Source organism: Heptranchias perlo, unplaced genomic scaffold (genome assembly GCF_035084215.1).
Source record: "Heptranchias perlo isolate sHepPer1 unplaced genomic scaffold, sHepPer1.hap1 HAP1_SCAFFOLD_1439, whole genome shotgun sequence".
NCBI lineage: Eukaryota > Metazoa > Chordata > Chondrichthyes > Hexanchiformes > Hexanchidae > Heptranchias > Heptranchias perlo.
The window spans coordinates 1,925-23,719 of record NW_027138688.1 but is presented as its reverse complement, the minus strand read 5'-3'; the positions used below and the strand labels follow the sequence as shown (position 1 = coordinate 23,719).

The 21,795-nt window shown below is 45.0% G+C and overlaps 1 long non-coding RNA gene across 1 annotated transcript; it reads left to right on the top strand.

Moving 5' to 3' along the window:
• The first annotated feature begins 1,224 nt into the window (after nt 1-1,224).
• LOC137308917 (uncharacterized) lies at nt 1,225-17,770 on the top strand. The gene is made up of 3 exons (XR_010959667.1): nt 1,225-1,312; nt 10,931-11,094; nt 17,745-17,770. It is a non-coding gene; the product is annotated as an uncharacterized lncRNA (long non-coding RNA).
• The last annotated feature ends 4,025 nt before the right edge of the window (nt 17,771-21,795 follow it).

Here is a 21,795-nt window from a genome sequence, read left to right as displayed (position 1 = left end):
ATCCACCACCCTAAACATTCACTCCCTTCACCACCGGCGCACCGTGGCTGCAGTGTGTACCATCCACAGGATGCACTGCAGCAACTCGCCAAGGCTTCTTCAACAGCACCTCCCAAACCCACGACCTCCACCACCTAGAAGGACAAGAACAGCAGGCACATGGGAACAACACCACCTGCACGTTCCCCTCCAAGTCACAAACCATCCCGACTTGGAAATATATCGCCATTCCTTCATCGTCACTGGGTCAAAATCCTGGAACTCCCTTCCTAACAGCACTGTGGGAGAACCTTCACCACACGGACTGCTGCGGTTCAAGAAGGCGGCTCACCACCACCTTCTCAAGGGCAATTAGGGATGGGCAATAAATGCCGGCCTCGCCAGCGGCGCCCACATCCCATGAACGAATAAAAAAAACCCTAATCTAGGTAGCACTCTCGCCTCTGAGTCAGAAGGTGGTGGGTTCAAGCCCGACTCCAGGGACTTGAGCCCATAATCCAGGCTGACACTCCACTGCAGTACTGAGGGAGTGCTGCACTGTCAGAGGTCCCGTCTTTCAGATGAGATGTTAAACCGAGGCCCCATCTGCCCTCTCAGGTGGATGTAAAAGATGAGGGGTTTAGCAGGAGATGGGCTGAAGCTGGGGCCGAGGCAGGTGATGTTACAAAGGTGGAGGTAGGCAGCTTTTGTGATAGAGAGGATATGGGGTCAGGAACCCAACTTGGGAACAAATAGGCCTCCGAGGTTGCAAACAGTCTGGTTCAACCTGAGACAGTAGCGGTGGAAATAGATGGAATTGGTGGTGAAGGTACGGAGTTTGTGGTTTTCGAGGACAGAGGGGTCGAGGGTGGGATTTTTGAGGAAGGGGGTGATGGTGGTGTTAAAAAGTGGAGTGACTGTACCTGAGGAGAGGGATCCATGTACAAAGTCAGCCAGCATGGGGGGAAGGAAGGGAAAGGGGGGAAGCAACAGAGGCAGCTGGTCGGATGGTCGCGATCTTAGTGACAAAGTAGTTCATGAGCTCCTCGCACTTGTTGGTGAGGATGGAGGAGGGGGGGAAGATATCTCTACTATATGGTCCTGTAAGATAGAGCACAAACCACTGTCAGGACCTGTTAGGGTTAAGTGTACTATCAGGTCAGTGTGTGCTTGGGCAAAGCCTCCCCTCTGTACTTTGCCCGCGAGATTTCTGTTTATTTTTGTGCTCTAATCTTCAGCAGAACGGGCTTTGTCAATCTGAACATGGCTCCTTTTCACATCAGTGTGCTACTTTCCTGTGTCCTTCAGCTGTTCTCTGTTACACATTCTGCAGGTATGTTATTCATTCGTAGCCTAGGGCTCTGCAGTTTGCTGTCAAGTTTCATTTAATCCAATGAGTGTGAAACATTGCTGATGTGCTTGCTCCCGGTGTTGCAATAATTTAATTGATTCTGAAAGGACAGTAGGCTGCAGTTGCTGGTGAAGTTGCTGCCAGCAACGGGATAGTGCACATCGTAAACGGGATACAGTCCACCATAAAAGGGATTGAGTCCACCACCAATAGGTTTGAGTCCACCATAAATGGGCGTAAATGGGCTTGAGTCCAGCATAAATGGGCTTGAGTCCAGCGTAAATGGGTTTGAGTCGAACCGTTAATGGGTTTGAGTCGAACAGTAAATGGGATTGAGTCGAACAGTAAATGAGTTTGAGTCGACCGTAAAGCGCCCATCGTAAACGGGATTGAGTCAATTTTAATCAGGATTGTGCGCACCATAAATGGGATAATTTCCACTGTAAACGAGGTTGCGTCCATTTGTAAGTGTGATTGCATCCTTCAAAAACAGGCAGCGTCCTTCATAAGCAGGGTTGTGTCCGTGATAAATGGGATTGTGTCCCCTATAAGTGAGATTGTATGTTTTATTCTTTAGGAAGGATGTCAAGGCCATTGAAAGGAGGTAGATGAGATCCACTGGGGTGTATGATGCCTTGTAAGAGTGGATGTGGGCAGTCCGTCTCTACTACAAGTGAACTTTGCCTTGCATTGTCTACCACCTCCAAATAACAGATAGAAAGGGGCACCCACAGGAATTCACATTTTCTGATTTTCAACTGTAGCACTTTTACAAATCCTGCACTCAGAAATCGAGCAAACCAATCTATCAATTAGAAATCCTGCAATCAGCAATTCAACAGTGATGTACCAAAATAACTGAAAAATCCAATGAATAGATAGATTGGCACAGAGAGATCTGTATCAGTGGATGGATGGGTTGGCACAATGAGATCTGTATAAGTGGATAGATGGGTTGGCACAGAGAGATCTGTATAAGTGGATGGATGGGTTGGCACAGAGAGATCTGTATAAGTGGATAGATGGGTTGGCACAGAGAGATCTGTATAAGTGGATGGATGGGTTGGCACAGAGAGATCTGTATAAGTGGATAGATGGGTTGGCACAGAGAGATCTGTATAAGTGGATGGATGGGTTGGCACAATGAGATCTGTATAAGTGGATAGATGGGTTGGCACAGAGAGATCTGTATAAGTGGATGGATGGGTTGGCACAGAGAGATCTGTATAAGTGGATAGATGGGTTGGCACAGAGAGATCTGTATAAGTGGATGGATGGGTTGGCACAGAGAGATCTGTATAAGTGGATAGATGGGTTGGCACAGAGAGATCTGTATAAGTGGATAGATGGGTTGGCACAGAGAGATCTGTATAAGTGGATAGATGGGTTGGCACAGAGAGATCTGTATAAGTGGATAGATGGGTTGGCACAGTGATATCTGTATAAGTGGATGGATGGGTTGGCACAGAGAGAACTGTATAAGTGGATAGATGGGTTGGCACAGAGAGATCTGTATAAGTGGATAGATGGGTTGGCACAGAGAGATCTGTATAAGTGGATAGATGGGTTGGCACAGAGAGAACTGTATAAGTGGATAGATGGGTTGGCACAGTGATATCTGTATAAGTGGATGGATGGGTTGGCACAGAGAGATCTGTATAAGTGGATAGATGGGTTGGCACAGAGAGAACTGTATAAGTGGATAGATGGGTTGGCACAGAGAGATCTGTATAAGTGGATAGATGGGTTGGCACAGTGAGATCTGTATAAGTGGATAGGTGGGTTGGCACAGAGAGATCTGTATAAGTGGATGGATGGGTTGGCACAGAGAGATCTGTATAAGTGGATAGATGGGTTGGCACAGTGAGATCTGTATAAGTGGATGGATGGGTTGGCACAGTGATATCTGTATAAGTGGATAGATGGGTTGGCACAGAGAGATCTGTATAAGTGGATAGATGGGTTGGCACAGAGAGATCTGTATAAGTGGATAGATGGGTTGGCACAGTGAGATCTGTATAAGTGGATAGATGGGTTGGCACAGAGAGATATGTATAAGTGGATGGATGGGTTGGCACAGTGATATCTGTATAAGTGGATAGATGGGTTGGCACAGAGAGATCTGTATAAGTGGATAGATGGGTTGGCACAGAGAGATCTGTATAAGTGGATAGATAGGTTGGCACAGAGAGTTCTGTATAAGTGGATAGGTGGGTTGGCACAGAGAGATCTGTATAAGTGGATGGATGGGTTGGCACAGAGAGAACTGTATAAGTGGATAGATGGGTTGGCACAGAGAGATCTGTATAAGTGGATAGATGGGTTGGCACAGGGAGATCTGTATAAGTGGATAGATGGGTTGGCACAGAGAGATCTGTATAAGTGGATAGATGGGTTGGCACAGTGAGATCTGTATAAGTGGATAGATGGGTTGGCACAGAGAGATCTGTATAAGTGGATAGATGGGTTGGCACAGAGAGTTCTGTATAAGTGGATAGATGGGTTGGCACAGTGAGATCTGTATAAGTGGATAGATGGGTTGGCACAGAGAGATCTGTATAAGTGGATAGGTGGGTTGGCACAGTGAGATCTGTATAAGTGGATAGATGGGTTGGCACAGAGAGATCTGTATAAGTGGATAGATGGGTTGGCACAGAGAGTTCTGTATAAGTGGATAGATGGGTTGGCACAGAGAGATCTGTATAAGTGGATAGGTGGGTTGGCACAGAGAGATCTGTATAAGTGGATAGGTGGGTTGGCACAGAGAGATCTGTATAAGTGGATAGATGGGTTGGCACAGTGAGATCTGTATAAGTGGATAGATGGGTTGGCACAGAGAGATCTGTATAAGTAGATAGATGGGTTGGCACAGAGAGATCTGTATAAGTGGATAGATGGGTTGGCACAGTGATATCTGTATAAGTGGATAGATGGGTTGGCACAGAGAGATCTGTATAAGTGGATAGATGGGTTGGCACAGTGATATCTGTATAAGTGGATAGATGGGTTGGCACAGAGAGATCTGTATAAGTGGATAGATGGGTTGGCACAGTGATATCTGTATAAGTGGATAGATGGGTTGGCACAGAGAGATCTGTATAAGTGGATAGATGGGTTGGCACAGTGATATCTGTATAAGTGGATAGATGGGTTGGCACAGTGAGATCTGTATAAGTGGATAGATGGGTTGGCACAGAGAGATCTGTATAAGTGGATAGATGGGTTGGCACAGTGAGATCTGTATAAGTGGATAGATGGGTTGGCACAGTGATATCTGTATAAGTGGATAGATGGGTTGGCACAGTGAGATCTGTATAAGTGGATAGATGGGTTGGCACAGAGAGATCTGTATAAGTGGATAGATGGGTTGGCACAGTGAGATCTGTATAAGTGGATAGATGGGTTGGCACAGAGAGATCTGTATAAGTGGATAGATGGGTTGGCACAGTGAGATCTGTATAAGTGGATAGATGGGTTGGCACAGTGAGATCTGTATAAGTGGATAGATGGGTTGGCACAGTGATATCTGTATAAGTGGATAGATGGGCTGGCACAGAGAGATCTGTATAAGTGGATAGATGGGTTGGCACAGTGAGATCTGTATAAGTGGATAGATGGGTTGGCACAGTGAGATCTGTATAAGTGGATAGATGGGTTGGCACAGTGAGATCTGTATAAGTGGATTGTTGCATTGGCACAGAGAGATCTGTATAAGTGGATAGATGGGTTGGCACAGAGAGAACTGTATAAGTGGATTGATGCATTGGCACAGAGAGATCTGTATAAGTGGATAGGTGGGTTGGCACAGAGAGATCTGTATAAGTGGATTGATGCATTGGCACAGAGAGATCTGTATAAGTGGATTGATGCATTGGCACAGAGAGATCTGTATAAGTGGATTGATGCATTGGCACAGAGAGATCTGTATAAGTGGATAGGTGGGTTGGCACAGAGAGAACTGTATAAGTGGATTGATGCATTGGCACAGAGAGATCTGTATAAGTGGATGGATGGGTTGGCACAGAGAGAACTGTATAAGTGGATTGATGCATTGGCACAGAGAGATCTGTATAAATGGATTGATGCATTGGCACAGAGAGATCTGTATAAGTGGATGGATGGGTTGGCACAGAGAGAACTGTATAAGTGGATTGATGCATTGGCACAGAGAGATCTGTATAAGTGGATGGATGGGTTGGCACAGAGAGAACTGTATAAGTGGATTGATGCATTGGCACAGAGAGAACTGTATAAGTGGATGGATGGGTTGGCACAGAGAGATCTGTATAAGTGGATAGATGGTTTGGCACAGAGAGATCTGTATAAGTGGATAGATGGGTTGGCACAGAGAGAACTGTATAAGTGGATGGATGGGTTGGCACAGAGAGATCTCTATAAGTGGATAGATGGGTTGGACAGAGAGATCTGTATAAGTGGATGGATGGGTTGGCACAGAGAGATCTCTATAAGTGGATAGATGGGTTGGCACAGAGAGAACTGTATAAGTGGATGGATGGGTTGGCACAGAGAGATCTCTATAAGTGGATAGATGGGTTGGCACAGAGAGAACTGTATAAGTGGATGGATGGGTTGGCACAGAGAGATCTGTATAAGTGGATGGATGGGTTGGCACAGTGATATCTGTATAAGTGGATAGATGGGTTGGCACAGTGAGATCTGTATAAGTGGATGGATGGGTTGGCACAGTGAGATCTGTATAAGTGGATTGATGGGTTGGCACAGAGAGAACTGTATAAGTGGATAGATGGGTTGGCACAGAGAGAACTGTATAAGTGGATAGATGGGTTGGCACAGTGAGATCTGTATAAGTGGATGGATGGGTTGGCACAGAGAGATCTGTATAAGTGGATAGATGGGTTGGCACAGTGATATCTGTATAAGTGGATAGATGGGTTGGCACAGTGAGATCTGTATAAGTGGATGGATGGGTTGGCACAGTGAGATCTGTATAAGTGGATAGATGGGTTGGCACAGAGAGATCTGTATAAGTGGATAGATGGGTTGGCACAGAGAGATCTGTATAAGTGGATAGATGGGTTGGCACAGAGAGATCTGTATAAGTGGATAGATGGGTTGGCACAGAGAGATCTGTATAAGTGGATAGATGGGTTGGCACAGAGAGATCTGTATAAGTGGATAGATGGGTTGGCACAGTGAGATCTGTATAAGTGGATAGATGGGTTGGCACAGAGAGATCTGTATAAGTGGATGGATGGGTTGGCACAGAGAGATCTCTATAAGTGGATAGATGGGTTGGCACAGAGAGATCTGTATAAGTGGATAGATGGGTTGGCACAGTGAGATCTGTATAAGTGGATAGATGGGTTGGCACAGAGAGATCTGTATAAGTGGATAGATGGGTTGGCACAGAGAGATCTGTATAAGTGGATAGATGGGTTGGCACAGAGAGATCTGTATAAGTGGATAGATGGGTTGGCACAGAGAGATCTGTATAAGTGGATAGATGGGTTGGCACAGAGAGATCTGTATAAGTGGATAGATGGGTTGGCACAGAGAGATCTGTATAAGTGGATAGATGGGTTGGCACAGTGAGATCTGTATAAGTGGATAGATGTGTTGGCACAGAGAGATCTGTATAAGTGGATGGATGGGTTGGCACAGAGAGATCTCTATAAGTGGATAGATGGGTTGGCACAGAGAGATCTGTATAAGTGGATAGATGGGTTGGCACAGTGAGATCTGTATAAGTGGATAGATGTGTTGGCACAGAGAGATCTGTATAAGTGGATGGATGGGTTGGCACAGAGAGATCTCTATAAGTGGATAGATGGGTTGGCACAGAGAGATCTGTATAAGTGGATAGATGGGTTGGCACAGTGAGATCTGTATAAGTGGATAGATGGGTTGGCACAGAGAGATCTGTATAAGTGGATGGATGGGTTGGCACAGAGAGATCTGTATAAGTGGATAGATGGGTTGGCACAGTGAGATCTGTATAAGTGGATAGATGGGTTGGCACAGAGAGATCTGTATAAGTGGATGGATGGGTTGGCACAGTGATATCTGTATAACTGGATAGATGGGTTGGCACAGAGAGATCTGTATAAGTGGATAGATGGGTTGGCACAGTGATATCTGTATAACTGGATAGATGGGTTGGCACAGTGATATCTGTATAACTGGATAGATGGGTTGGCACAGTGATATCTGTATAAGTGGATGGATGGGTTGGCACAGTGATATCTGTATAAGTGGATGGATGTGTTGGCACAGAGAGATCTGTATAAGTGGATAGATGAGTTGTTACAGAGAGATCTGTATAAGTGGATAGATGGGTTGGCACAGAGAGATCTGTATAAGTGGATAGATGGGTTGGCACAGTGATATCTGTATAAGTGGATGGATGTGTTGGCACAGAGAGATCTGTATAAGTGGATAGATGGGTTGGCACAGAGAGATCTGTATAACTGGATAGATGGGTTGGCACAGAGAGATCTGTATAAGTGGATGGATGGGTTGGCACAGAGATATCTGTATAACTGGATAGATGGGTTGGCACAGAGAGATCTGTATAAGTGGATGGATGGGTTGGCACAGTGATATCTGTATAAGTGGATGGATGTGTTGGCACAGAGAGATCTGTATAAGTGGATAGATGGGTTGGCACAGAGAGATCTGTATAAGTGGATAGATGAGTTGGTACAGAGAGATCTGTATAAGTGGATAGATGGGTTGGCACAGAGAGATCTGTATAAGTGGATAGATGGGTTGGCACAGTGATATCTGTATAAGTGGATGGATGTGTTGGCACAGAGAGATCTGTATAAGTGGATGGATGTGTTGGCACAGAGAGATCTGTATAAGTGGATAGATGGGTTGGCACAGAGAGATCTCTATAAGTGGATAGATGGGTTGGCACAGAGAGATCTGTATAAGTGGATAGATGGGTTGGCACAGAGAGATCTGTATAAGTGGATAGATGGGTTGGCACAGAGAGATCTGTATAAGTGGATAGATGGGTTGGTACAGAGAGATCTCTATAAGTGGATAGATGGGTTGGCACAGAGAGATCTGTATAAGTGGATAGATGGGTTGGCACAGAGAGATCTGTATAAGTGGATGGATGTGTTGGCACAGAGAGATCTGTATAAGTGGATAGATGGGTTGGCACAGAGAGATCTGTATAAGTGGATAGATGGGTTGGCACAGAGAGATCTGTATAAGTGGATAGATGGGTTGGCACAGAGAGATCTCTATAAGTGGATAGATGTGTTGGCACAGAGAGATCTGTATAAGTGGATAGATGGGTTGGCACAGTGAGATCTGTATAAGTGGATGGATGTGTTGGCACAGAGAGATCTGTATAAGTGGATAGATGTGTTGGCACAGAGAGATCTGTATAAGTGGATAGATGGGTTGGCACAGAGAGATCTCTATAAGTGGATAGATGTGTTGGCACAGAGAGATCTGTATAAGTGGATAGATGGGTTGGCACAGTGAGATCTGTATAAGTGGATAGATGGGTTGGCACAGAGAGATCTGTATAAGTGGATGGATGGGTTGGCACAGAGAGATCTGTATAAGTGGATAGATGTGTTGGCACAGAGAGATCTGTATAAGTGGATAGATGGGTTGGCACAGTGAGATCTGTATAAGTGGATAGATGGGTTGGCACAGAGAGATCTGTATAAGTGGATGGATGGGTTGGCACAGTGATATCTGTATAACTGGATAGATGGGTTGGCACAGTGATATCTGTATAAGTGGATGGATGTGTTGGCACAGAGAGATCTGTATAAGTGGATAGATGGGTTGGCACAGAGAGATCTGTATAAGTGGATAGATGGGTTGGTACAGAGAGATCTGTATAAGTGGATAGATGGGTTGGCACAGAGAGATCTGTATAAGTGGATAGATGGGTTGGCACAGAGAGATCTGTATAAGTGGATAGATGGGTTGGCACAGTGATATCTGTATAACTGGATAGATGGGTTGGCACAGTGATATCTGTATAAGTGGATGGATGTGTTGGCACAGAGAGATCTGTATAAGTGGATAGATGGGTTGGCACAGAGAGATCTGTATAAGTGGATAGATGGGTTGGTACAGAGAGATCTGTATAAGTCGATAGATGGGTTGGCACAGAGAGATCTGTATAAGTGGATAGATGGGTTGGCACAGAGAGATCTGTATAAGTGGATAGATGGGTTGGCACAGTGAGATCTGTATAAGTGGATAGATGGGTTGTCACAGTGAGACCTAGGTAGATTGGCACATTCCAACACCATGTTCGTGTAACACAAATGTAGAGAAGAATTGGCAATGTAATTCTACCAGGAGCATTTTGCTGAAGTATAGAGAGAGCCTTCAAAGAGTCCTGATAGTGGAGTGACTGTGTATTCTGGACAGGGAGGGCCTTTTTCTGATCCCTCATGTATCCCAAGCATGGCTGATTGTGCTACTTATTGATAGAATAAGTTGTGATCTTTCAAGGACTGGGGTACTGAATTGATCAATGGACCTTCGATCAAACCTTACTCCAGCCTGATGGGGTGTCATTCTCATCTCACCCTCGGTTGTAGGGAACCTTCTGATATTGATGAGGTTTTGTCAATCCAACACTGGTTGTGTGTTCACAACATAAACCTGCCCATAATACACAACAAATTGCACTAAAGTAGCAATCTTGAAATATTAGTTATCAAACATACTGATATATTTATACAAATGTCCAACACTTTTATCTAAATAGCAGTATTGTCAAAAGTGGTTCAGTGTTTTTTTTTTATTCATTCATGGGATGTGGGCGTCGCTGCCAGCATTTATTGCCCATCCCTAATTGCCCTTGAGAAGGTGGTGGTGAGCCGCCTTCTTGAACCGCTGCAGTCCGTGAGGTGACGGTTCTCCCACAGTGCTGTTAGGAAGGGAGTTCCAGGATTCCAGTGACGATGAAGGAACGACGATATATTTCCAAGTCGGGATGGTGTGTGACTTGGAGGGGAACGTGCAGGTGGTGTTGTTCCCATGTGCCTGCTGCCCTTGACCTTCTAGGTGGTAGAGGTCACGGGTTTGGGAGGTGCTGTCGAAGAAGCCTTGACGAGTTGCTGCAGTGCATCCTATGGATGGTACACACTGCAGCCACAGTGCGCCGGTGGTGAAGGGAGTGAATGTTTAGGGTGGTGGATGGGGTGCCAATCCAGCGGGCTGCTTTGTCCTGGATGGTATCGAGCTTCTTGAGTGTTGTTGGAGCTGCACTCATCCAGGCAAGTGGAGAGTATTCCATCACACTCCTGACTTGTGCCTTGTAGCTGGTGGAAAGGCTTTGGGGAGTCAGGAGGTGAGTCACTTGCTGCAGAATACCCAGCCTCTGACCTGCTCTTGTAGCCACTGTATTTATATGGCTGGTCCAGATAAGTTTCTGGTCAATGGTGACCCCCAGGATGTTGATGGTGGGGGATTCGGCGATGGTAATACCGTTGAATGTCAAAGGGAGGTGGTTAGACTCCCCCTTGTTGGAGATGGTCATTGCCTGGCACTTGTCTGGCGCGAATGTACCAGATACTGGTGTGTTGAATCTGTTTTTCTGCTGATGTATCCATTGAGATCTGTCCCATCTAGTCTTCCTGAAAGAGACAGAGGCCACCAGACTTCTATTACAAAGAGAGAGACGGGCTAACTCGGGACTGGAAGAGCTGAAAAGAGGTTCCGTTCAGCGGGAGTGTATCGAGGAGGAATGCTCGTACGAAGAAGCGAGGGAAGTGTTTGAAAATGACCAGAGAACCGTAAGTGTCATTAGTTCTACTGAAGTATCTCGCTGTGTTTCGGCTTAGCCCAGCCCCTCTGTCAAATCCCAATCTGTAATCTGAATCATTCCCTCACACCCCAGTCTATAGTCTGAACCCCTTGACCCCCTCACACCCCAGTCTATAGTCTGAACCCCTTTACCCCCTCACACCCCAGTCTATAGTCTGAACCCCTTTACCCCCTCACACCCCAGTCTATAGTCTGAACCCCTTTACCCCCTCACACCCCAGTCTATAATCTGAACCCCTTTACCCCCTCACACCCCAGTCTATAGTCTGAACCCCTTTACCCCCTCACACCCCAGTCTATAGTCTGAGCCCCTTTACCCCCTCACACCCCAGTCTATAGTCTGAACCCCTTTACCCCCTCACACCCCAGTCTATAGTCTGAACCCCTTTACCCCCTCACACCCCAGTCTATAGTCTGAGCCCCTTTACCCCCTCACACCCCAGTCTATAGTCTGAACCCCTTTACCCCCTCACACCCCAGTCTATAGTCTGAACCCCTTTACCCCCTCACACCCCAGTCTATAGTCTGAGCCCCTTTACCCCCTCATACCCCAGTCTATAGCCGGAACCCCTTTACCCCCTCACACCCCAGTCTATAGTCTGAGCCCCTTTACCCCCTCATACCCCAGTCTATAGCCGGAACCCCTTTACCCCCTCACACCCCAGTCTATAGTCTGAACCCCTTTACCCCCTCACACCCCAGTCTATAGTCTGAGCCCCTTTACCCCCTCACACCCCAGTCTATAGTCTGAGCCCCTTTACCCCCTCACACCCCAGTCTATAATCTGAACCCCTTTACCCCCTCACACCCCAGTCTATAGTCTGAGCCCCTTTACCCCCTCACACCCCAGTCTATAGTCTGAACCCTTTTACTCCCTCATACCCTAGTCTATTGTCTGAGCCCCTTTACCCCCTCACACCCCAGTCTATAGTCTGAACCCCTTTACCCCCTCACACCCCAGTCTATAGTCTGAGCCCCTTTACCCCCTCACACCCCAGTCTATAGTCTGAACCCCTTTACCCCCTCACATCCCAGTCTATAGTCTGAACCCCTTTACCCCCTCACACCCCAGTCTATAGTCTGAGCCCCTTTACCCCCTCACACCCCAGTCTATAGTCTGAGCCCCTTTACCCCCTCACACCCCAGTCTATAGTCTGAACCCCTTTACCCCCCTCACACCCCAGTCTATAGTCTGAACCCCTTTACCCCCTCACACCCCAGTCTATAGCCGGAACCCCTTTACCCCCTCACACCCCAGTCTATAGTCTGAACCCCTTTACCCCCTCACACCCCAGTCTATAGTCTGAACCCCTTTACTCTCTGACACCCCAGTCTATAGTCTGAACCCCTTAACTCCCTCACAGACCAATCCTTAATAAAGTTGCAATGGTGAATTCAAGTTAAGCGCCAAACTGGACAATGATTTTATTGCGATGTTACCATTGAATTGAAACTGTTCGCACTTGATGAATTCTGCAATTTAGACTTATGCCTTTTTTATTAAAAATTCTGATAATCTGCCTTTTGCCTCTCGTTGCTTTGGGTCTGAGCTGCAGCTCAGTTTACATTGCAGCAACTCCAGGGAGTTCCCTCCCCTCCAGGCTGCCCGTTTGTTTTCAGAGTCCTTCTGATGCTGCTGAGCTTTCTGACTAATTACCGAAACTGGGTATAGAAAGGTTAGAAAAACAGATTCTGGAGATTCGAACTGCAGATGATGGGGACACACAACAGGCCGGTGAAGACCCGAGATAAGAAATGGCAAAGGTTTTCAGTTGAGACGCTTTGTCAACAATGCTCCGATGCACGGCTACACTCCAAACTATAATCTTTCAAAGTTCTCTAGATTTAGGAACTGTCCCTCTAGATTGGAAAATTGCACATGTCACTCCGCTTTTTAAGAAAGGAGAGAGAGGGAAACCGGGGAATTATAGACCAGTTAGCCTAACATCTGTTGTGGGGAAAATGCTGGAGTCTATAATTAAGGATAGGGTGACTGAACACCTCGAGAATTTTCAGTTAATCAGAGAGAGCCAGCATGGATTTGTGAAAGGCAGGTCGTGCCTGACAAACCTGATTGAATTTTTTGAAGAGGTGACTAAAGTAGTGGACAGGGGAATGTCAATGGATGTTATTTATATGGACTTCCAGAAGGCATTTGATAAGGTCCCACATAAGAGACTGTTAGCTAAGTTGGAAGCCCATGGAATCGAGGGAAAAGTACGGACTTGGTTCGGAAATTGGCTGAGCGAAAGGCGACAGAGAGTAGGGATAATGGGTAGGTACTCACATTGGCAGGATGTGACTAGTGGAGTCCCGCAGGGATCTGTCTTGGGGCCTCAATTATTCACAATATTTATTAACGACTTAGATGAAGGCATAGAAAGTCTCATATCTAAGTTTGCCGATGACACAAAGATTGGTGGCATTGTAAGCAGTGTAGATGAAAACATAAAATTACAAAGCGATATTGATAGATTAAGTGAATGGGCAAAACTGTGGCAAATGGAATTCAATGTAGACAAATGTGAGGTCATCCACTTTGGATCAAAAAAAGATAGAACAGGGTACTTTCTAAATGGTAAAAAGTTAAAAACTGTGTATGTCCAAAGGGACTTAGGTGTTCAGGTACATAGATCATTGAAGTGTCATGAACAGGTGCAGAAAATAATCAATAAGGCTAATGGAATGATGGCCTTTATATCCAGAGGACTGGAGTACAAGGGGGCAGAAGTTATGCTGCAGCTATACAAAACCCTGGTTAGACCGCACCTGGAGTACTGTGAGCAGTTCTGGGCACCGCACCTTCGGAAGGACATATTGGCCTTGGAGGGAGTGCAGCGTGGGTTTATTAGAATGATACCCGGACTTCAAGGGTTAAGTTACGAGGAGAGATTACACAAATTGGGGTTGTATTCTCTGGAGTTTCGAAGGTTAAGGGGTGATCTGATCGAAGTTTATAAGATATTAAGGGGAACGGATAGGGTGGATAGAGAGAAACTATTTCCGCTGGTTGGGGATTCTAGGAGTAGGGGGCACAGTCTAAAAATTAGAGCCAGACCTTTCAGGAGCGAGATTAGAAAACGTTTCTACACACAAAGGGTGGTAGAAGTTTGGAACTCTCTTCCGCAAACGGCAATTGATACTAGCTCAATTGCTAAATTTAAATCTGAGATAGATAGCTTTTTGGCAACCAAAGGTATTAAGGGATATGGGCCAAAGGCAGGTATATGGAGTTAGATCACAGATCAGCCATGATCTTATCAAGTGGCGGAGCAGGTACGAGGGGCTGAATGGCCTACTCCTGTTCCTATGTTCCTATGTTCCTACCATTAACCTGTCAATTCATGGAATTACATGGAATGTACAGCCAGAAACAGGCCATTCGGCCCAACTGCTCTATGCCGGTGTTTATGCTCCACACGAGCCTCCTCCCGCCCCACTTCATCTCACCCTATCAGCATATCGTTCTATTCCTTTCTCCCTCATGTGTTTATCTAGCTTCCCCTTCAATGCATCAATGCTAGTCGCCTCAACCATGTGGTAGTGAATTCCACATTCTCACCACACTCTGGGTAAAGAAGTTTCTCCTGAATTCTCTATTGGATTTATTAGTGACTATCTTATATTTGTGGCCCCTAGTTCTGGTCTCCCCACAAGTGGAAACGTTTTCTCTACGTCTACCCTATCAAACCCCTTCATAATCTTAAAGAGCTCCATTAGGCCACCCCTCAATCTTTTTTCTGGAGAAAAAAGACCCAGCCTGTTCAATCTTTCCTGATATATATAACCTCTCAGTTCTGGGATCATCTCAGTAAATCTTTTTTGCATCTTCTCCTGTGCCTCTATATCCTTTTTATAATATGGAGACCAGACCTGTGCACAGTACTCAGTGTGGTCGAACCAAGATTCTATACAAGTTTAACATAACTTCTCTGCTTTTCAATTCTAGACCTCTAGAATTGAACCCCAGTGCTTGATTTGCTTTTTTTGACCTTATTAACCTGTGCTGCTACTTTTAGTAATTTGTGTATCTGTACCCCTAGATCCCTTTGCTCCTTTACCCCATTTAAACTCTTATTATCCAAGCAATATGTGGCCTCCTTATTCTTCCTACCAAAATGTAATATCTCACACTTATCTATATTGAAATTAATTTGCCAATTATACACCCATTCTGCAAGTTTATTAATGTCTTCCTGTATTTTGTCGCAGTCCTCCTCAGTATTATCTATATCCCCCAATTTGGTGTCGTCTGCAATTTTTGAATTCACTCTTCAGTTGCTCACAGACCTGCTGCATTTTTCCAATATTCTGTGTTTCATATCAGTTTCAGACTCTGTCTCACTCTCCTCTTCTTCCCATGTTCTCCCTATTTCCATTTTATTTAATATTTTCTATTTTCCTTTTCTCATTTAAAAAGAAAAAAAATAAGGACTTCCATTCATATAGTGCCTTTCATGACCTCAGGATGTCCCAAAATGCTTTACACCCAATGAAGTACTTTTGAACTGTAGTCACTGTTGTAATGTAGGAAACGCGGCAGCCAATTTGTGCACAGCAAGATCCCACAAACAGCAATATGATAATGACCAGATAATCTGTTTTAATGATATTGGTTGAGGGATAAATATTTGCTACAAAACCGGAGAGAACTCTCTTGCTCTTCTTCAAAATAATGCCTTGGGATCTTTTACGTCTACCTGAGAGGGAGACAGGGCCTCGGTTTAACATCTCATCCAAAAGATGGCACCTCTGACAGTGCAGCTCTCCCTCAGTACTGCACTGGAGTGTCAGCCTGGATTATGTGCTCAAGTCTCTGGAGTGGGACTTGTAACCCATGACCTTCTGACTCAGAGGCGAGAGTGCTACCTAGATCAGTGTCCATGCAGAGCTAGTGGTCAGTATAAGGAATGTGCCCACATGATGATGCTGTTTCTGAAACGTGCCCTCCTGCCAACCCCCTCAGATGCCTGTGGATGTCGCAGAAAAGAGGCAGAGCCCGGCTGCTCATACAACAGCACAAGATGGTGCAGCTGACAGTTGGTCCATCTCAGGACTTAGCTCAGGACAGCCTGGGGTGCAGCCATCAGGGCCCAGTGACTGATCCACCCTGAGTTCTGCTCCTTTTTCAGAATCAATTCCTTTTTTATAGTAATCTCGATGAACTGTTCCATTTCCTCCTCTCGTACACCTACAGTCTCACTTTTACATTCATTTAGGATATTTAATATCTCTCCACACCTTCATCCTCTACTCTTACACTCTCTCCTTCCTCCCTGAGTGTCCTGCCCTCTCTAACTAGCATTTTACTTCTTGTTTTCTTATAAAAGGCCTTACTATTTAATTTTATATAACCTGCTAGACTTTTTTCCTATTTCCTTTTCACTTCTCTGCTACACTTTCTATATTCCTCTTGATTATTTTTTTATTATTAGCCCCAACTTTATCACACATCTCCCTTTTAAGTTTCACTTTATCCACTAAACTGTATTCTTTGAGAGAGCCCCCTTTATATTTTATAGTCTTTCCGATGAGACGTTAAACCAAGGCCCCGTCCAGCCTCTCAGGTAGACATAAAGGATCCCATTGCACTATTTCGAAGAAGAGTGGGGAAGATCTCCCCTGTGTCCTGGCCAATATTTATCCCTCAACCAACATCACTAAAACAGATTATCTGGTCATTATCGCATTGCTATTTGTGGGATCTTGCTGTGCGCAAATTGGCTGCCGTGTTTCCTACATGACAACAGTGACTACACTTCAAAAGTACTGCATGGGCTGTAAAGCGCTTTGGAACATCCTGAGGTCGTGAAAGGCGCTATATAAATGCAAGTTCTTTCTTTTCTTTTTATAGGAATAGATTAATTCTGTACTCTATCTATCTCATATTTGAAGATTTCCCACTGCTGATCTGTTTGCTAACCCAGTTAATTTGGACCAGTTCCCTTATCTCGCTGAACTTACCTGCCTTTTTCCAGTCCAGCACCCTTTGACTCATTATCCCTTTCTATTCTGACATTGAACGCAACTATCTTGTATTCACTAATTCCCCATTGATCTCTGACTCTCACACCAGTTATTTGCCCTGTCCTCAGACATGGGACCCTTCCAGCAGGGGTCACTGGATCCAAGTACAGGAAATACGGGTATGGTGACTTGTTGTTTGCAATACACATACATGTGACAGACAGGGAGAGCGATCCTGTTTCATGTTACATCCTGTTGTTTAAATAGTAATGAGGCCCAATTCTGCTGTCCCCTTTTACGGTGAGCTCGTGTAAAGGTTGGAACACATTTGATCTGAGAATCACTATCATACTTAAATAATTTTTGCCCAGCAGGGGTTGCTTGTGCTGTGAAGGCTCACTAGACAGGGACTACGGTTGGAGGTCGATCTATAATACAATTGTAGCAATTTAGCAACTTGTGCTCCCATCCAGTGATGCTCCACTTTATACTTGTGGACACACTCAGTCCATTGCTCTCCAGTTGATATGGCAGCTCCTATTGTCTCTTTATTATAGGGCCACGACTAGTCTTTACTTCTCCCATTATCTAAGCTTTATGTAAATATTGGTTCAAGGTGATTTATGCAATGCTCTTCTTCATTTTTTCCTAGATGGAATTCTGGAAGATCTACAAGGGTACGTTTCGATGAGCTCTCTCGGATTGGTAGATGAATGGTCAGATTGGGCCAAATCTTGCTGGATAAATAATGGTGTGTTAACGACGCAGGCCCTTATTAACGCGTAAATCGACCAGCAAGTTCAGGGGATGAAGAGATACACTGTGAGTTGTGAGTCTCTGGAACTCACTGGGCGATTTACGCTGCTCCTCTGTTTGCTTCACACAAACGGCATCTCGCCCCTAACCTCCCCGTTATTTTTAAGAACTTGCTGGATTTGCACATTAATTGCTCATTAAACTCACCACAGAAAGTTAGGGCTGGCGATTAAGAGCGCAAGTACCCTGTTAACGATATGATAATTGTTGATTCTATGCTGACCAACCTCTCTGGCCCAGAAATTGAACCATTTAAACTGTGGAGTCTCATTCCTTAAGGTGGCAAATTGTTCTTAGAGATTTTAAAAATGTCAAATTTTTAATTTTTTAATTCTTTTCTTACTTTACCTTTCTGCCTTTTGTCTCTCTCTCTTAATCCAATCTTTCTTTCCCTCTTTATTTTTTCTTTCTGTACCTGATTTGACTCTAATTCTCCCTCCTTCTCCGTCGTTCCTCTGTTTCTTTCTCAATCATAGACCCATAGAATCATAGAAAGTTACAGCATAGAAGGAGGCCATTCGGCCCATGGTGTTCACACCGGCCAAAAAAGAGCTTTCCAGCTTAAGGGTTTCTGCCTCTACCACCCTTTCAGGCAGTGAGTTCCAGACCCCCACCACCCTCTGGTGAAAAAATTTCTCCTCAGCTCCCGTCTAATCCTTCTACCAATTACTTTAAATCTATGTCCCTGGTCACAGACCCCTCCGCTAAGGGAAATAGGTCCTTCCTATCCACTCTCTCTGGTCCCGTTATAATTTTATCTCAATTAAATCTCCCCTCAGCCTCCTTTGTTCCAAAGAAAACAACCCCAGCCTATCCAATCTTTCCTTATAGCTAAAATTCTCCAGTCCTGGCAACATCCTCGTAAATCTCCTCTGTAACCTCTCTAGTGCAATCACATCTTTCCTGTAATGTGGTGACCAGAACTGTACACAGTACTCAAGCTGTGGCCTAACTAGTGTTTTATACAGTTCCAGCATAACCTCCCTGCTCTTATATTCTATGTCTCGGCTAGTAAAGGAAAGTATCCCGTATGCCTTTTTAACCACCTTATCTACTTGTCCTGCTACCTTCAGGGATCTGTGGACATGCACTCCAAGGTCCCTCACTTCCTCTACACCTCTCAGTATCCTCCCGTTCATTGTGTATTCCCTTGCCTTGTTTGCCCTCCCCAAATGCTTCACCTCACACTTCTCCATTTGCCAATTTTCTGCCCACCTGACCAGTCCATTGATATCTTCCTGCAGTCTACAGCTTTCCTCCTCAATCTCATTGGTTAAGGCGATAGACTGTTGGTCCTGCCATTCACTAAGGACCCAGATGCCCTATCTGTTAGTTATAGTGTCCCTGCTAGAATCATAGAATCATCACAGCACAGAAGGAAGCCATTCGGCCCATCGTGCCAGTACTGGCTCTTTGAAAGAGCTATCCAATTAGTCCCACTCCCCTGTTCTTTCCCCACAGCCCTATAAATTTTTGCCCTTCAAGTATTTACCTAATTGTAGACTCCAAGAAGATATCAATGGGTTGGTGGAGTGGGCGGAAAAGTGGCAAATGGAGTTCAACCCGGAGAAGTGTGAGGTAATGCACATAGGGAGGGCAAAAAGTAAAAGGGAATACGCAGTAAATGGGAATATATTGAGAGGGGTAGAGGAAGTGAGAGACCTTGGAGTGCATGTGCACAGGTCCCAGAAGGTGGCAGTACAGGTAGATAAGGTTGTGAAGAAGGCATACGGAATGCTCTCCGTTATTAGCCAAGGTATAGAATACAAAATCAGGGATCAAATGATGGAACTGTATAAAACGCTGGTAAAGCCACAGCTGGAGTATTGTGCGCAGTTCTGGTCACCACATTACAGGAAGGACGTAATTGCTCTGGAGAGAGTGCAGAGAAGATTTACAAGAATGTTGCCAGGGCTTGAAAATTGGAGCTATGAGGAGAGATTGGATAGGCTGGGGTTGTTTCCCTTGGAGCAGAGGAGGCTGAGGGGTGACTTGATTGAGGTGTACAAAATTATGAGGGGCCCAGATAGAGTAGACAGGAAGTACCTGTTTCCCCTAGCGGAGAGTTGAAGAACTAGAGGAGATAGATTTAAGCCGATTGGCAGAAGGATTAGAGGGGACATGAGAAAAAACTTTTTTACCCAGAGGGTGGTGGGTGTATGGAATTCGCTCCCTGAATTGGTGGTAGAGGCAAGGACCCTCAACTCTTCAAAAAGTACCTGGACCTGCACCTAAACTGTTGTAAGCTGCAGGGCTATGGATCGGGTGCTGGAAGGTGGGATTAGAATGGGCACCTGGTTGTTCTTCAAGCCGGCGCGGACACAATGGGCCGAATGGCCCCCTTCTGTGCTGTATCTTTTCTATGGTTCTATGGTTCTAATTCCTTTTTGAAAGTTACTATTGAATCTGCCTCCACGACACTTTCAGGCAGTGCATTCCAGATCACAACTCGCTGCGCTAAAAAAACGTTTCCCCATCTCGCCTCTGGCTCTTTTGCCGATCACCGTAAATCTGTGTTCTCTGGTTACTGACCCGTCTGCCACTGGAAACAGTTTCTCCTTGTTTACTCTGACAAAACCGTACATGATTTTGAACACCTCTATCAAATCTCCCCTTAATCTTCTCTGTTCTAAGGAGAACAATCCCAGCTTCTCCACATAACTGAAGTCCCGCATCCCTGGCACCATTCTGGTAAATCTCTTCTGCACCCTCTCTAAGGCCTTCACATCCTTCCTAAAGTGTATGGAATCTTACAACACCAGGTTATAGTCCAACAGTTTTATTTGAAAATCACAAGCCTGGTGTTGTAAGATTCCTTACATTTGTCAACCCCAGTCCATCACCGGCACCTCCACATCATTCCTAAAGTGTGGTGCCCAGAATTGAACACAATACTCCAGCTCAGGCCTAACCAGTGTCTTATAAAGGTTTAGCGTAACTTCCCTGCTTTTGTACTTTATGCCTCTATTAATAAAGCCCAGGATCGCATATGCTTTTTTAACAGCCTTCTTAATTTGTCCTGCCACCTTCAAAGATTTTTATATGTGCACCCCCAGGCCTCTCTATTCCTACACCCCTTTATAATTGTACCATTTAGATCCATATTCCTTAATACCTTTGGTTAACAAAAAGCTATCTATCTCAGATTTAAAATTAACAATTGAGCTAACATCAACTGCTGTTTACGGAAGAGAGTTCCAAACTTCTACCACCCTTTGCGTGTAGGAGTGTTTCCTAACTTCAATCGTGTAAGTGCTGGCACTAATTTTTAGGCTATGTCCCCTAGTCCTAGACTCCCAACCAGCGGAAATAGTTTCTCTCTATCCACCCTATCAGTTCCCCTTAATATCTTGAAAACTTCGATCAAATCACCCCTTAATCTTTTAAATTCCAGGGAATACAACCCTAGTTTGTGTAATCTCTCCTTGTAATTTAACCCTTGGAGTCCAGGTATCATTCTAGTAAATCTACGCAGCACTCCCTCCAAGGCCAATATATCCTTCCTAAGGTGCGGTGCCCAGAACTGAACACAGTACTCCAGGTGTGGTCTAACCAGAGCTTTGTACAGCTGTAGCATAACTTCTGCCCCCTTGTATTCTAGTCCTCCAGATAGAAAGGCCAACATTCCATTAGCCTTTTTGATTATTTTCTGTACCTGTCCATGACATTTTAATGATCTATGTACACGGACCCCTAAGTCTCTTTGGACCTCCACTGTTTAGAGCTATTCACCATTTAGAAAGTACTCTGATCTATCCTTTTTAGGTCCAAAGTGGATGACCTCGCACTTGCCTACACTGAAATCCATTTGCCACAGTTTTGCCCATTCACTTAATCTATTAATATTTTATGCTTCCATCTACATTGCTTACAATGCTGTATCATCA